Source organism: Aquila chrysaetos, chromosome 6, assembly GCF_900496995.4.
Source record: "Aquila chrysaetos chrysaetos chromosome 6, bAquChr1.4, whole genome shotgun sequence".
In the NCBI taxonomy this organism is placed as follows: Eukaryota; Metazoa; Chordata; class Aves; order Accipitriformes; family Accipitridae; genus Aquila; species Aquila chrysaetos.
In genome coordinates this window covers 44,345,810-44,358,409 of record NC_044009.1, presented here as the reverse complement: position 1 = coordinate 44,358,409, position 12,600 = coordinate 44,345,810, and positions in this window count along the sequence as shown.

Below are 12,600 nucleotides of genomic sequence, written 5' to 3'. Positions count from 1 at the left end.
AGGACTGGAACTGGCCAGTTCAGATCATGACATTGTAAACATGTATCTACACACACGCACACGCATCTGTCTAAGCAGACATATCCACACATGCTGTCTGCAAGGGTGAAAAAACTAAATTGGCAGATGGTCCTTGAGCTGAGAGCATATTGATATTGAAATAAAGTAGATCAAATCCTTGTGACAAATACTTCAATTTAGAAGTACTTCTTTCTAGCCACAAACTTGCTTCTAATAGAAGAATTTTCTATCGAGTGAAAAAAACCTCGGGCAGTATTTCCTCAAGGACAAATATTCTCATAATAGCACTTACTTGGACAGAAGAAACTGAAATTATTCATTTATTCCCCCACAGTGAAATTCCACTGAACACTATGAGCTCGTTCTGCCTTCAATAGGAGTTACTCACACCCATACACTTTCTGTGAGCCAGACTATGATTTATAGTTTCATATCACTAATCAGATATTTCCCCCTTGTATTCATTTAATTATACCATATTAATAAACCTTGACTTTTAGACAGAAGCTCTATGACGTGTATTCTCAACATGATACACATGTAACTCCCCATAGCATCATCAGTAGTTAGGCACACGTGGAGAACTGATTATAGCCTTAGGTTTTTAGCCATTGCTAGCTTACTCTTAGATTTTTCCTCTGGTGATTTCTTGAACACCAACACACATACTGCAGTTCCTCTTTTTTTGCTGAAAACCTTCCCAGGAACAGTATTAAAAAGATCAATTTATGCAAAATAGAATTCTAATCTAGAAAATGCAGATTTGAGACACTGCGTGATGAAATAACCTCGAAGTACAGCCAAAGAGGTTACAAAAGCAGGTCACAGAGATCTGGTTTCCTAGGGAGCTTCTGTACATTGGAAAAATGTAAGCAGTTACCGGCAGCTCCAAACTGCACACATTAAATGTGTCTACAAAGGACTTTAACAGGTCTCTACAAATCTAAGACTTTCTGTCCCTACCAAACATTTCCAGTTTTATGACAAAACAGAGGTAAGAAGCAGAATAGTTTCTGTGCAACTGTTCCACACTGAATGAACACTCCTTTGGACAAATATTTATTTATGCTAACGTCACTTGCAAATCTCTGGATGGTGTAAAAATATTCTAATTTAATTTACTGCCTTTTCACTGTTTTTTTTTTTTTTTTCTATAATGATTGGATATTATGCCCCAGTATGATTATATTGGTGATATATTTGAGATTCTGTTGCAGAATTCAAGGTTAGGTCAGAAATACTCAGCTAACCAAGCTGAGAGATGAGGTACGGGTTAGCTGTTTTTTTTTTCCCACCTATGTAGTTTTTGTTCATTCAGAAACACCTCAAGACTGAGTCCTAAAATATTTCCATAGTATTTGTGGCTAAGAAAGGTGTCCAGAATAACAAGCAACTGAAGAATCCAAGGGTTCACAGTAAGTGATGGACAAGTTCTGTTTTCAGAGAGTAGTTTCAATCTCAATCTCCTCCAAACATAAAAGACAACAGAGAAGATAACTGGAGAGACAGTGAAAGGCATTTATCTCCTGGTGTTCTTTGACTCAGTTTTGCCACAGTGAAAAGATATGCTGGAAACCCTCCTTTAGTTCAGGTGCTGGACCTTGCTGATGATGGGAGTGAGTAAGTATTCATTGCCAATTAGGGAATTTCATGCAAAGACAGGCAGGGTCTACCTGGACAGTGGCAAGGCTCTACTCAGAATAATCATCTTTGGAAACACCCAGTTTTAGTATCTGGCATTGTTGGATTCTTTATGAATTCATAAGACCTTCTTTGGAAGGAACATAGAAAATGGAGTGGTGGTGAATACTACTTCTTTTCTCTGAAAGCCTTGTAAATGTACAGTGTCAAAGCACCTGACCTTCGCTCTTTTCATGCTCAGCATGCACGTAAGTCTAGAAACAGAGGTTTGAAGAAGTTATTTCTGAGGAAAAAGAAAAGAAAAAAAAAAAAAAGACTGGCCTATGAAAATCTGTCTTCAGGACAAATTCCATGAAATGAGCTGCTTTCCACAATGAAACTAAGAAATCCCGTTTGAATATTTCATCTTGACTGTGTTCAGAACCAAAGAGAATATAAGAAACTGGATCCCAGAGATGATCCAGTATGGCAGTCTAGTACCTACATATTTGAATTTATAGCTAAGCCTGTCCCCTAAGGGTATCTCAGAAGGTTAGCTTTTCCTTTTTTGCTGGGGGAGATAAAGGTTCAGTGTCTCCTTCACATATGGCTTTCTAACATCCCAGGCTAACCATCATCTCAGAGGATTTTGGTTTCTACGCAGATGTTCCAAACAGAGTAAGAGAATATCTGAAATATTAAAAGCTTTCATGACTCAGGAAAGCCACTTCCCACATCACTTCCCTCCCAGCAGTCCACAGGAAGAAAATATTCACAACAACTAAAGACGTTGTCAACTGAAGGCCAGAAATGTCCAACTCAACCTTTTGCTTCTGCATCTGTTAGAGACCTACTCCATGCAGGCACATAAAAACGTGAATGTCAAAAATAAAGCAGGTCCAGAATTCCCTCATCACCAGACCTAGGACAACGGTACTGGTGTCTTTCTGGAGGTTGAGCCAGTGGATTCTCCCTTCTTCACTGGCCTTACAGGACTCTGCACCAAGTGTATCCATCTAAGTGCTAAAAAGGGAGGAGTAAATTTTACCTGCATTCAAGTGTCTCTTTAACTAGTAGCCACCAGAAAAAGCACATAGTTAATGTGCTATGTTCCTGAACTCAGCATTCAAATGTGGTCACTTTTTATAGGAGACAGAGATCAAGAGTCTGGCATGTTTTTAAAAGGGAAAAGTCAAAATGGCAGTTTGTTTTCCTTCTTTTTTAATTAATTTTTTTTAAAGACTTATAATAACCTTTGATTTAATGTGATTCTGTTATTTTCTTATCCAGACCTTCATAAACTGGGAGACATTTGATAATAAGCTGGAAAAATACCATACAGGTGAGCAAGACCACCTTAGAATTTAAAACAAAGTTACTTTGAAATTAGTAACTACTAGATCTGTTTATGTTTCAGCTTTTGCTTTTTTTTCATATCTATTTCCTATTGCTTAGAGAAATATGCTTTTTAAATAACACACTAATGAAGATGTCCTAAGATGTTCAAGTTAATGTTAATTACCTTGTGTGACAAAAAAGGAAAAAAAAATTCTAAGATTTCAGTACAGCGAAATGTGGTTCTCTCTTCTTCTGTAACATTTACTTGATTTTGAGATTACCCATAAAATGCCAGTATCTTGTACAAGAACATCTCCCTCTGTCCCATGGATGCTGAAATATCAAGAGGTACTTCCATGTTAGTGAATCAATATACCTATTAGAAAAATGGCATTTTCTCAAATGCAACGGCATGTTCAAGGACATGATGGTTCTAGAAATAGAAAGCATCAAATGTTTATCTATAACCAACCCAAGCCAGACATTGCTTTTCCCAAGTAATAAGCGATAGGACAAGAGGAAACAGTCTCAAGTTGCACCGGGGAGGTTTAGATTGGATATTAGGAAAAATTTCTTCACTGAAAAGGTTATCAAGCACTGGAACAGGCTGCCCAGAGAAGTGGTTGGGTCGCCATCCCTGGAGGTATTTAAAAGACATGTAGATGTGGCACTTAAGGACATGGTTTAGTGGTGGACCTGGCAGTGTTAGGTTTATGGTTGGACTCAATGATCTTAAAGGTCTTTTCCAACCTAAGTGATTCTATGATTCAGTTGGTATCACTCCATGTAACTCCTTTACGGTCAGTATGACTTGACCCCATTTTATGTTCAGCTGAGACCCTGGATGTAAGATAGAATGGGGACAACATTTTAAGCACTAAATTCTGAAACTAGGCCCTTGCATTATTTTCAATGTTTTGGTTATCAAGCAACATGTTATACCCTATATCTACTTTTTTAATTGACTTGGGTTGGGAAGGGTAACATTGTGAAAATATTTACAAGGTTAGTAAGTGAACATCCCTTCACTGTTTTGGATGTCTGGGGATTATCTCTTAAAAAATACAGTAATAAACAGTCCCTTCAGTTACTCAGATCAAATAAAGTAATTCATCCATAGCATGATTTTATGAGTCTAGCTACATGGAGTTATGTACATAAAATAAGAACTAACAGATTTGCACTGTATAGTCCTCAGCAACAGTCTAGTTTACAAAATGTATAGTATGTACAAAATTACATTACAAAATGTATTGTATGCAGTACGTATACTATTTGTACTCACATACAAGCACATCAGATGGACGCAATCAGAGATGAATTTTTTGAAAATGATAAAAATTGAAACTTTAGTTATAGGTTTGATTTTCAGAAAGTGTTGATAAGACACTTGCAGAAATTCAGGAGTCTTAGAGTGATTGCCCACAAACTGAGACATTTGAAAATCATGGGAAGAGATTTTGAAAATCATAACTAAATGAAAAAGTCACGTAGTTCTTACTTTCATGCAGTGTTCTTTATCTGCAGCGATACCAAGATACTTGTACTTTTTCTCAGAGCAGGACTTTGCAGCTAGTAGATCAGTGCCATGTTGCATATCACTTTGTCATTTGATTATAACTGGAAGGCAAGGAAAACATCAATATATACAGCTTCTGAGATACAGATGCAATTCAATAATTCACACTGGTGTAATTGTACATTGCGGTTGACTGCTGCTTTATAGGATATTAGAGAACTTTGCTAGAAAGTCTGTAATAAAATGATCATTGCTTTAAAAAATATTCAACCTGTTCTCCTGGAAAAAAAAATCTTCCTCTGCTAAGAAAACATGTAGGGCTTGCTTATCTTTTATCAGGCATTCCATGTATTTGAGTTTATCTGCTTGTTTTGTACTTAAACTGCCCATTTCTAATCAAGCAAGTGTTCAGTGCTTTTTTAGGCACCTGGTACCTTTTGTTTCCTCTGCAAAGTTTGTTATTGCCCATGACAGATCTTCTTCTCAGACTGCTAAGCAATGCAGAAGGCTAATCTGGAACAGCATTGCTCTCCCTGGGTAATTTAGACAAGATCAATATTCATTAACATTGGTAATTCACCACACAAGGCGACAGTGCTTTAAAAAAAACTCTAAAAGACAGACCAGCAGAGAAGTGGAAAATGCTACCCACATGGATAAGACACGCCACATCTGTTTTCTACACCCTCTTTGGACAACCCATGTTGGCGTTTAATCACTCACATTGCAACTTTTTCCTTCTGTCCGGTTGGAATGCCTTCTGCTGTAATTTGTAACCATTGCCTCTTCTCATTTTGCCGTAATCCTCCTTGATCCTGTTTGTTGAATTCTTTGCTCCCTCCGACGGGACAACTTCTGCCTGGTCCACTTTCAATCTGGACTCCCAATATTCTTCCTTCTTCTCCTGCTGTCAGATTGAATTTCTGATAGAAATCACATGGCCACAATGATTTCTTTCATCTTTACCTTCACCAGTAGTGCGTAATAGATTCTTTCTTCATAACATCTCTATATGGCTTTCCCTACCCATGTAAATAAGTAAAACATTCAGTAAGGCTGTGATCATGCTGTATCTTTATACTGCAACACCCTTTGGTACAAACCAGTATAATACTCCTCTAAAGAGCTTCATTAACTTTTCTTCAGAATGAGATGGGCTTGCTTGTTTGGGTTTTTTTTTTAAAGTACATAAACAAATTCAGGAAAAAAACACAAACCACCCTTATTTATCTACCCAATTCTTTTGCATTTTCCTCAGTTTCTTATGCCCTATAGCACCTGACTACATGAAGCCAAAACACATTAAAGGAAATTTTAAAATGTTGGAAAATGTCAGTGTAACTGGATTTTCTATATTATGTGTTATGTGCACAAGTGTAGAGCAGTCTGCTTGACTGTGTTTTTCCTTTAATTGATGATATTGGGGAAAAAAGTTTTCATTTATTCATAGGAATGTTACATTTTTTTGTGAAAACATTAAAACAAAGAAATAGAAACAAATTGAATTTGAATTTAATGTTTCATTCTGAAATATCTGAGTTTGCATTTGAGTGGATGGAGGCTTTTCATTGCTTGATTGTAATGAAATTTTAAGAACTTAGAATAGCTACTATCATTCATTTTTTTATACAAAACAATCAGAAAGGACAAGAAGGTTTTTCCTAAATACTTAAATCTATCTGTATTTATCATAGGTGGAAAGACTTTGATTGAAAAATATAATTTGTCTTCATTGATAAATCTTCAAAAAAAAAAAGTTCAAATAGGTCTATAGTCTCATCTATTTCTTTTGTGAAAGAAGTAACAGATGCAGTAGACGAGGCATACTGTTACTTTTCAACAAAAACTAAGCCATTATATATTAATCGCTAAGTCTGCAACAGTCTTAACTCAGTAACTCCAATGGCTTCACTGGAGCTAAGCTGAGATATGGGATTCAAAAGACCTGAGTTCTGATATATATTTTAAAGTTATTTCTACCTTGTTTTATGTCCCATGAGTTGGGTATTTCTCATGGGCTTGAGGAATACTTGATCTGTAAGGTTTTTTTTTTTCTTTTTATCTTTTACTTCTTGCTACTGATACATAATTAAAATGATAACATAGCCTTGGTGAGATGACACTAATAAGCCTTTAAAACAACAGAGGCGTTACATGATACTAATACACTTATAAATCAGAGACCAGATACAAAAAACAAATTACTAGAATGTACCTAATCTTTTTTACTAATGGCTTTCCAAGCTGAATTTAATTAAAACAATGAAGGTTTCAACACATGGAAAGAAAAGGAAATAAACACCATAAAATGGCAAGGCCAAAAGACAATCATTCATGATGGCACCTTATCAACCCTCAAGATGAAGAGCATGACCATAAAAGCGAACATCCTCAAGAAATTCAGCTAGTGTTTGGCTTGACTAGATGGAGGTTTGTTCCAGTTCCTCCTGCTACCTGGTAATCTGTACAGCTGGGGTTTTGCTATACCCTGGGGACTTTTGGAAGATCGCCATCCACTTTGTTTTGAGTCCGGCATTCCCTTTCTGATGGGTTAACTGTTTCAAAGCATTCTTTTGTTATCCCACCTTGAGAAATGCTGCATCAAAATGTTTTGTTTTCCAATTGAAAGTACAGTTTCTACATCCCCGACTTGTTTGAAAGTTTCTTTTTTTTCACCCTGAAGCATTTCATGCTACCATCAGAAAACCAGAAATGCAGTATGCCAGTTTCAGGTTGGCTTGACCTCAACTTTCTTGTTTCTCTGAACCAAATTTCTTTGAAGTGACCTGAAATGTTTTTTTTTAATTGAGTTTAATATCAAACTACATTTCTCTGTCTGGTGCTCTGGTTTTGGAACAGCAAAATGATTTACAACAAGTGAAAACTACAATATGGGACAAATGCTGAAAACAAAAAATTTGGATTTGAAACTGAAAATACAGTTATCTTGGAAGAACTGAAGAATTAGTTCTTTTCACCCTAAAATCCTCTTAGAGATTGGTCAGCATATTTTGCATTTCTAAATAGTATTTGCTCATTAAGATGTTCTTTAAAAGTACTGACCAACACAAAATGTATAAAAGCTATTTCTTGTTTACCTGATTCTTTCTAAGATTTTGATGTCATAATTGTGTTTAAAATTTTCTTTTTCTTGTCCTTCTGCAGTCATCACCAAAAAGCTTACAGCTCATGACAGCATTCATTTCATGATGTAGCCATTTGTTAAACTCCTTCAAGATTGATTATCACCTGTTTTACTGATGGCTTTCCTTGCCAGTTTTAATATGCTTGTTCATTCCTCCAAGGTAACTGCATGTCCTTTTGCACATTACTTTAGACTGAATTGATAATGACTTTAATCTGTTGATAATTTGATAATGCAGCCCTCAAAATTATATTCCAGCTGCTTGCACTTTGCTGATTGGCCACATCATTTAGCAGGAGGAGTTAATTGTGAAAGACTTGCAATTTTACATAGGTAAATATCACAAAACCTGTGTGTTATTATGGATCAAGTCTGGAGGAGCTCCCCTGTAGTTAAACCAGATTTATACAATTAAAACTGAGAAAACTGATACCTGCATATGTAAAAAAGTGAATAACAGGTCAGTTTTCACTCACTCCAATGGCTGTTGGATACTCTATTTAAATTAAAACCAAAAAGAAAATCAGCATACAGGGTAAGCATAACTATTCTTTGTTGTTTTCAAACATTTATTGTCTGCAACAGAATAAATGCCTCTGCATGGACTTGGTGTTGCCAGCAGTTTCTGATCGAGGGATAATTATTTCAAAATCTAGCAAGTTCAGTCAAGCATCTGAGTTTACAGAGTAGTCTCAGTTTATATGAAGACCTCACTTATATAACAAATATAGAAACCAAGTATCTTTCATTGATTTAATTAATCTCACTATTCTATGGTGACAATTTTTAGGTGCTCTCTCATCTTTGTATTGACCCTGGTGCTATACTTAGCTAAAGCAAGTCTAACTGGGACTTGAGGGGAATATCAAGCAAAAATAAGGCAATATGCAAAGTATGCCATGTTGTGGCCAATAAAGCATGTTGTATCATTTACAGTGAGTAAACACAACTATGTGCCCTCTGTTGTATCTCTGCCCTGTGCAGCACACATGGATGAGCAGCGTTATGCAACTTGTAATGAGTTATCACAATGTGATAACCTGCTTGAATGTAACCACGGAGGAATGACAAGCCCACTTTTCTTTGCATTAGAAAGCACTTAAATTTCCTTAATCTCAAAAACTTTAAGTAGACCGACAGATACTACTAGTCACAGTTCATTCAGTGACCACATGCAAAACGACTGCATTTTAAACAGTCAGATTTCACAGTTCCAAATCACATAGGTTAAAAATGCATTTACAAATGCATCCACAAAACTTAGTTTGAGTACAAACGGTTTAGGAATGGAAAATATGAATCACAAGCCAGATTCTCAGCTGACATTAAAACAGCAGGACTCAACATCAGTGGAATATCTGGCTCCAGATATATTTTTCATTGGCAGTGAGTATATATATATAGCTTGGACTAACAATGGAGGTTATAGATTAAACAGAGATTTGAAGTGCTGACTCAACACACGGCCCCATTAACTGAATTATAGTGAATTATTTTTAAAGCATAAATTACAAGTGACTGACACTTACATGTGTAACTATACATACTGATCATCAGCAGAATGAGAAATACAAGTGTATTTGGAAGACCACAAAGCATACATATTGGTAATGTCTACAAAGACATGCTTTTAAGTGACTGAGCAGGAACTCTGGGATTGAGCAGCACACATTTGATTTCAAACCTTCCATCCTACTGAACTAAGTACAACCAGATGGCAAGTCATATCCTAATGTTAACAGTTTATTTTTCCTCTCTACTTCCATAACAAGTTGCTGGCAGACTTCCATAACAAGTTGCTGGCAGTTCTTCTTGATGGGCTTTGAAAGAAGAGTGGGTGATTTATAAACCTAACAAACATAGTTTAAAATAACAAGAGGTGTGTTTTTTGGGGCCGGGGGGGGGGGAGAATTTTGGTAACACTGTTGAAGATTATGGATTCAAAAAGTAAATTCCATTATCCAGTGTCTGTGTCAATTCCAGCATCTGGGAAGTGGGGCAACTACTGCGCTTCCCCTTTTCTTACACCCTTCCATACCCAACCTCTGCTACTGGAGATAGGACAGGGTGTTTCTATCATCAGTCAGCTTTTCTCTTCTCTTAGATGATATATTTATTATGATTTCATTTGAAAATTAATGAAAAAAGTTCACTACCAAATAGTTATGAGTTTACCATTCTCTACGATTTCAGCATTAGGGTAATGAGACCTGCAGCAGCTTTTCATTTAGAGGACTGGAGGAAATGTATCTGGCTAATTTAAAGGCAGAACTTTAAGTTTAAACAGTTGGAAAGAGCTGGAGTACCTCACTCAGTACTCCGTTCTGGCTCTGTGTGCTTTCTTCACAAAGCCATTACAAAAATCATGAATTCTTAATAATCTGATGTTTTGACACTTTCTAATCTTGAGTTGTAACTGGAGAGCTTAAAATTTTATTCCATTTCTTTATTAAAACAATATTGTTAAGTGTGAAAAGGAAATAACACCCTGTGATCTCCTTTGCACCAATTATACAGGAAAATGCTCATCAACACCAGCATAATTAGGATTTTACTCCTTCCCATTTCTAGCTGACCGTTACAAGTTCCAAACACCATATCTTAATGAGAGTGTATCATCTGTCCTGGCTGTAAAAGTATGATGTTTCAAGACTGTTTTCACTTTATCCTCCTCTTTCCCCCTCCTTTTCTGCATAAATCTCCTGGTTCATCCTATCTGAATACTTCTGAATTCTTCTTCAGTGGCCCTTTGTATCTTTCTGACACTTATTAGTTCACAGCCTTCTCAGACTTTGAGAAAGATTGTCTTATATGTTTTCTGAAAAGGAAAGTGTAGCAGTGACAATCTCAGTGGAGGAGAAATAGATGCGTTCAGTACTGTCTCCCGCCTTATCCTCATCAAAAAGTTAAGAAAGACCTTGGATACTGCAGGAGATGTGCATAAGATAAGAAGGGAGAAGGGACGTTGTTGTTGATGTTATTATTATTAGAATTGAGAAAATTGAGGTTTTATTAATTATTGCAAGTCAATAAAAAGACTTTCACAAGCTTGGATAAGAGTTAGTAGTCCCTTTGTAGGAGTCAAAACTAGACAAAGAACTGGCACAATGTTAATTAAGTTTATGTTGTGCAATAGGGAGCATTTAAAAAATACCTGAGCTAGCACTAACGTGGGTTGTAATGTACACAGCATCGTATTGACATAGATACATAGCTTTTGCTTCCCCAGATCAGTTAAAGAATACCACTTCAACTTACTGATAAACAAGGACTGAAACATGCAGCAGCTTTTGTCTACCTTGTGGTTACAATAGGATAAATACACCTATATGAAACCAGTCCTTTTAAATAGTAAACATGGTCTAATTATTCATTGAGTACTATTAACTACACCAAGTAAAGGGAAAATACTATGGTAATTTGGACTTATGAAGAGATACTACGTAACAAAGTCTTACGCTGTATAGGAGAATGCATTGCATTGACTTCTTGTTCATGAATATTTAGAAATGTTTCTATCCAGAAAAATCTAAACATACAGTTTCAAGGCTTGACTGCCATCTTTTCTCCACATACAAAATCCAAAACATCCGAGCTCACCAAAGCAAGTGAGCAAGGCACCGGCTAGAAACCAGGTTTGCAGACAGTGTCACCCCAACAGGAGGAAGCACAGAGATATCAAGGGCATTAAAAACAGGTAAAAGCCAAAGTTCCCAATGGGACATTCAGCCGATGACATGTAATATAGCTGCAGACCCCTATCGCCCCAGCACGTGAGTGTCTCTCCAGCTGCAGTGTGCCTCTTAAAGCTGCATGAAAGGAGGTCTGAAATATTCCCAGAGTGGCCCTGTTGTAGACTGGAGAGAAAACCTACAAAATTCCTATAAAAGGGAAGGGAGGGCTGCATTTGGGGCAATTCGACTGATAGACTTTTTCTAAACTTTGGGATCTTTAGTACTATTGCACTGTGCGTGGTGGGCTGTGGGAGGACAGGGAGCCACGCTGCCAAGGAACCACACCATTGGAGCAACCATCTCCAGTTCCTCATCAGACTAAGTTCAGAAGACTTTTTCCCGGGAACACACAGGAAAATTAAATTCATGAGCCAACACAGTGTCTCACACGCATTTTTGAAGAGTTCAGAAAAAGGTGTTCAGAAAATGTCAGTGTTTTTGTTTTCTCCTGTTTCTCGCTGAGCTGCTGTAAGCTGCCGCACATGACCTTTTCCTGACTTCATGCTTGGTTGACATCTGGTTACCATATGTTTGTATTGTTATTGCTCTACCCTTTTACTGTAGACTGTGCATCCTGATAGATATCAATCTACAGTACATGCACGCCTTTATACAAAAAGTACATTTTAAGTAATTGTCAGAAAAAGTAAAGCGCTGAAACATCTAGAAAATAATATAGCTCAAATACAGTTATGGTAGAAAATCAGAAAGAGAATCAGAGTAGCAGGTTAGTTACATTGTTGCTTTTTTTTTTTTTTTTCTAACTAGATAAATAGAATTAATTTCATATTTTGATTAAATAGAAAAGAACTGTCATAACAAACCCTTGCTTGAACTAAGGCAGTTCAGCTAAAGACTTATTATTTAGTCTTTATGATGAATGGGAGAAGAGCCATTAATAAACGAGAGTTAATATTTAAGCTGTATTGATTCTCCACATGCAAGATAATTCTTACTTAGGTGAATGTTCCCACCAACTTTAACTAATTTACCTGTGTAACTGTTAGCAACCTGGAGCTTCAGAGGTGGAGCATGGTGAAGGCACATCTCAAAAACTGTGTGAGGGCATGTTCCTCAACCACAGGAGGCTGAGCTAGAGTTAGTATTTTTACCATTCAGTATTTCATAACATTTCAATATTCGTTGATATTCCAAAATACTGATGGCATGACAAGAAAGCATATTTCTAGTGTGAGCTCCACTGGAAATCATTTGAGTAAAGA